Consider the following 5,680-nt stretch of genomic DNA (forward strand, 5'->3'; position numbering starts at 1 on the left):
TTATTTTGGGACACTACTTAGAAGCAAGTTGAAACCTGGGAATATTTTAAGGGACATACTGAGAAGGAATAGGGTGAGTAATGGCAAAGTGAATGAGGGTAGGAAAGTGACACAAGTAGGTAACCAAAGATGTCCTTATTTATGACTGAAATAATCGTGTTACAAATAACTTGCTCCTAATGTTCCGAGAAAGAATAGATTATTATGGAATGTTTTATATTGTTAATAGTTTCTTCCATCTATGCTTTTGAAAGTAATCGAAATTGGCTCCACTATAGAGAGAGATTCTTCTGTAGTGAAGTTTCAATTGTAGGGCACTGTAACCAGCATATAAATAGGATAAATGGTTTGTTTTATTGTTGCTCAAATCTGCCCGCAAAACAGCATTTTCACTGCCTCCGCAATTTTTAATGCATCATTAATTCAGGAGCTAGGTCACACTAAATTTGTGTGTAGTGTTTGTTGTGTGACTATAATAAATTATTTGGCATTATTATTTGCCATAAACCTAATTCAGAGACATTGGCAGTGCCATCATGCTGAACAATATGATGTGTTTTCAATAAAATAGAAATCAGAAAGAATGGAGGTTGGGGATTGTACACATGGAAGAATGTATTTGTTATACAGCAACAACATATTTGAAGAGAATTTACGCATTGTAACATTATGCATCTTCTAAGAGTGGTGTCAATATAGAATTGCTTCAAATCTCCTCAAACATTAACATTTATCTTTGGCCAAATAGTTAATAACATGTGTTGTTATTTTTAAAAGATCATTGGCAACTGATAACGGTAAATTCTTGTATTGTTAACTTCTTGCAATGTTTAAAACATCATGTTGTTTCTCACCAGGTTTTTGCAGCACCATGCTCTTTGTGTTCCTAGTTGTGTTTTGTTCCGATGGTGTCACTTCACGTAGCATCCGTAAACATCGACGTGGTAACAGGGACGTAAATAGTGAGTATTAAAACATTTATGTATGTAATTGAAGTCTTACATTTTTGGTTGTACTAAGATAATATGAAAGTTTAAATGATGATTCAATACCTTACACCCTCTGGTTTTTATTTTGTTTCCATTCCTTATTAATCTGAAATCTACTAAAGTTTTCTAGTAGCTGGCTGGTTCAGCAGAGTTAATGTTACATGTTTAATATCAAATGTCCAAATGAAAATAAATTAACTAAGTTATTTAAAATATGACTTAGCAACTTCAAGGTACAACATTTGAAACAACTAGAGGACCTTGGAAGAGATTGCAATGGCTCCACTTTAACAGGGCGGCACGGTGGCACAGTGGTTAGCACTGCTGCTTCACAGCGCCAGAGACCCAGGTTCAATTCCCGACTCAGGCGACTGACTGTGTGAAGTTTGCACATTCTCCCCGTGTCTGCGTGGGTTTCCTCCGAGTGCTCCGGTTTCCTCCTACATTCACAAAGATGTGCGGGTCAGGTGAATTGGCCATGCTAAATTGCCCATAGTGTTAGGTAAAAGGGGTAAATGTAGGGGAACGGGTGGGTTGCGCTTCGGCGGGTCGGTGTGGACATGTTGGGCCGAAGGGCCTGTTTCCATACTGTAAGTAATCTAATCTTAACGGATTAGGTGTGTTTAGGATAATTGTGGGTACTCTGAACTTAAGGTCTATACTGACAGGAGCAGCCAAAAGCAGCCCATTGAAACAGTGACAGGATCCATGAGTTAGGTTAAAAACCTGTCCACAGAAAGGTGCCTTTCCTCATACAAGTAGCTACAGATGGAATGTACAAAGGTAGATATGAACTGCGTAGAGATGTAATTGACAAACATCAAGAGATGAAGTAACTCCTATGAGCAAAATAGACCCACAATTTTTTTTTGATCTCCCATCCTATTGAAATCTTGGTCATCAAATCATTGAATCTCTCCAGTGGCCCAACAAGTCCACACTAACCCTCCGAAGTGTAACTCACCCAGAACCACTCATCTACCCTATTACTCTCCATTTCCTTTGACTAATGAAGTTAACCTACACATCCCTGAACGTTATAGGCTTTTTTTTAGCATGACCAATTCACCTAGCCTGTACATCTTTGGACTGTGGGAGGAAACTGGATCACCCAGAAGAAACCCACGTAGACATGTGGAGAATGTACAAAATCCACACACTAATCCAAGGCTGGAGTCGAACCTGGGTCCCTGGTGCTAGTGAGGCAGTACTAACCACTGAGCCCATTTATTTTATACTAGATACATTTTAATCATTTGGCCACACAGAATTTAGGTATTTCCGAGAAAAATGATACACTTTATTAAAGCTTTTTGTTTTCACTTATGAGAATTCACGAGAAATATGCAAGGGGAAAAACCAATTACAGCTTTTCCTTTACATCAATGTTCTTGCAAAATGTATTCATGAGTGCAAGCTTTGACAAAAGTCTTTTCCTCAGCAATTCTAAATTAATTTTGTTATTTTGGCCGCAATTAAAGATTTTCTGGAAATTCATTCCAAAAATTAGACTGTGCTGAAGATAATTGTAAAATTTTATGAGCTTCCATGCAATGTTATAAAATATTAAACAGTACCAATTTTTGTAAAGATTTGTAGCTCAGGTTGAAGTGTGTAAGTTAACTCACTAATACTTTTTAATTTTAGCGAATAAAGACTTAATGCATAATCTGATAAAACATAATTCAAATGAAAAAAAAATCCAGAATTAATAATTTTGCTGTTTGATTTATCCATGATTAGTTCTTTTTGCCACTTTAAGGATAAGTAAGAGACAATGAGTCTATTCTAATAAATACATTTGTAATTGTACAGATCATCATCTTCCCAGTTACTTGCAATCAGTACCACAATGCAGCACAATGTACAATCAATATGTTGTCAAAGCAGAAAAGGTTGTGAGGCCTTTGAAATATCTTCCTTGGATAATGATGGGACCTTTGAAACATTCAGGAGTAAGGTAAACAAAATATCTATTCACTAATTGAAAACTGAAATTTAATGTGTGGGGCTAAATTATGATACACATTCTGCTTGATACCCATTGTCATTCAGCTCGGAAAAAGAGCATGAGCTGGGATGTGACATTAGTTTGCAATATTTAAAGGCAGAGTGCCTCCGCTCTGCAGGCACTCTGCCTCTATTTCTGATGAAGGGCTTTTGCCCGAAATGTTGATTTTCTTGCTCTTCGGATTCACCACTCTAATCTACAATCTGATTCCCAGCATCTGCGGTCCTTGTTTTTACCTAATATTTCAAGGCAGCTTCTCTAAATGGGAATTGCACCTGGAGAAGATACTGAAAGTGGCTGAAGAAGAGAAACTGATCTTAGAATCGCTAAAGTGCAGAAAAGGGAAACTTGGCCCATCGTGTCAGCACTGACCCTCCAAAAAGTGTCCCACCCAGATCTAGCCCCCCACCTATCCCCATACCCTTGCATTTCCCATGGCTAATCCTCCTAGCTGCTTGTCCCTGGACACCATGGGACAATTTTGTGGGCTGAAAGTCACACAGAGACAGGGATAACATTGAAACTTCACACAGACAGTCATTCAAGGCTGGAATCAAACCTGGGTCCCTGACACTGTGAAGTGCCAACACTGAGCCACCATGGTGGGCAAAGGCTTGGCGGATTGATTATAACGCTGGAAATGTGAGATTATCCATTTTGGCAGGAAGAATAAAGTACTGAATATGATTGAAATAGTGAAAGACTGCATTAAGCGGCAGCTCCAAGGAATTCAGGAATCCTTGCGCATGAATCGCAAAAAGCTAACATCCAAGATTAGAAAGTAATGGAGAGGACAAATGGAATGTTGGCCATTATTTCGAAGGGAATGGAATACAAAAATATATAAGTCTTCCTAAAACTATATAAGGCAGTACTTAGACCACACATAATACTGAGAACAGTTTTAGTCCCCTTATCTAAAGAAAAATATACTGACATTGGCAGCAGGCCAGAGAAGGTCCATGAGGTTGATCTTGGGTTTGGAGGGGTTTTATTTTGAGGAGAGGTTGAGTCAGTTGGGCTTTTGCTCACTGGAGTTTCGAAGAATGGGCGACTTTAATGAAACATAAATGGTTCTTAGGGAGCTTTACAGAGTAAAGGCTGTTTCTCCTTGTGGCATAGTCTAAGACCAGAGGATATAATCTCCGGGCAAGAGTTTGCTGAGTTAGCACAGAGCTGAGGAGGTATTTCTTCTCTCAGAGGGTAGTGCATCTGTGGAATTCTTTATCACAGACTACTATAGAGACTGGGTTGATAAATATTTTTATGGCTCAGATATACATTATTGTAATCAGTAAAGAATAGTAAGGAAAAGCCAGGAAAATAGCATTAAGGGTTATCAGACCCACCACGATCTCATTGAACGAGAATGAGAGAATTTAATGAGAGAAACTGAGGAGTAGCAATGGGACAGAGGACCTATTTCTATTTTTCCATTTAATGGGCTTTCTGCAGTGAGTCCAATGAAAGTCAGCCTTCACCCATCATGCTGCAATCATTGTGGTAGCAACATGTAGAAGTACTAGGTTGGACAAAAGTATGCAGAAGGAACCTACTAACAGAATACATTAGGTGAATTCATTGACTTTGTGTAGTGACTGGAATGAGGGCCAGGTGGATCTCATTGACCATGAGATCGCTGATTCGGATTGTTAACCTGGACCAATCAGGGAGCCCTAGCTGACAGATATAAACAGAAGTGTGCAGCGCCCCTGTGAAGCGGAGTGGGAGACCCCACACCGGCCTTTTCCGCTCCAGATCCCAACAGCGCGGCAGCACGATGCCTGGTGTCACAGTGAAGGATGTGAACCAGCAGGAGTTTGTCAAAGCCCTGGGTGCTTTTCTCAAGAAGTCTGGCAAGTTAAGGTACTCAATTGGGTTGACACCGTGAAGCTGGACAAACACAAAGAACTTGCTCCATATGATGCGAACTGGTTCTACACCTGCGTTGCCTCCACAGTGCATTGCCTGTATTTGAGTGGCGGTGTTGGAGTTGGCCATGACCAAGATCTATGGTGGGCGCCAACGGAACGGTGTGAAGCCCAGACACTTCAGCCGCGGCTCCAAATCTGTGGCTAGGAAGGTGCTGCAAGCACTGGAAGTCCTGAAGACGGTGGAGAAGGATCCTAAAGGTGGCCGCAGATTGACTCCACAAGGACAGAGGGATCTAGACCATATTGCTGGCCAGGTCGCAGCAGCAAGCAAGAAACATTGAATGTGTGTATTGTTTATTGGAGAATGATTAAAGTCTTTAGTTCTAAAACAAAATAAACGTAAGTGTCCCTTCAACTCTATTTTGATTTAGTCCCTGCCCTCCCCTTCACTGTTTGATCACACAGCATTGCCCTTTAATGTGAAGGGCACTGCTTGTCACTGGTCACTCGGGTGTTTCCCTTCTTCCTGGTGGTGGAAATTTGAATAAAGATTCGTGCACCTTGTGTCTCTCACTGTGTCTCACACCTGCACACACACAACATGGGTGCTGGGGGAAAAAATAAGCACCACCGCAGTTAGGTGGGTGTGGGGGAAAGAAAAAAACAAGCAAGAACAGGAGTGTCAGACATACTGTTCTCTCTGAAAAGAAAACAAAATAAACAGAAGTGTCAAAGATTCTCCTCACTCGAGGGACTGGCTCTGAGCTAGCTGGTCATGTATTGTGCACATGTAAATAAAGGGTGAC

General features: G+C 40.5%; 1 pseudogene; it reads left to right on the top strand.

Moving 5' to 3' along the window:
* Window positions 1–4,761: 4,761 nt before the first annotated feature.
* On the top strand, window positions 4,762–5,246 carry LOC132815319 (small ribosomal subunit protein eS19-like; annotated as a pseudogene).
* The last annotated feature ends 434 nt before the right edge of the window (window positions 5,247–5,680 follow it).

Source organism: Hemiscyllium ocellatum, chromosome 4, assembly GCF_020745735.1.
Source record: "Hemiscyllium ocellatum isolate sHemOce1 chromosome 4, sHemOce1.pat.X.cur, whole genome shotgun sequence".
In the NCBI taxonomy this organism is placed as follows: domain Eukaryota; kingdom Metazoa; phylum Chordata; class Chondrichthyes; order Orectolobiformes; family Hemiscylliidae; genus Hemiscyllium; species Hemiscyllium ocellatum.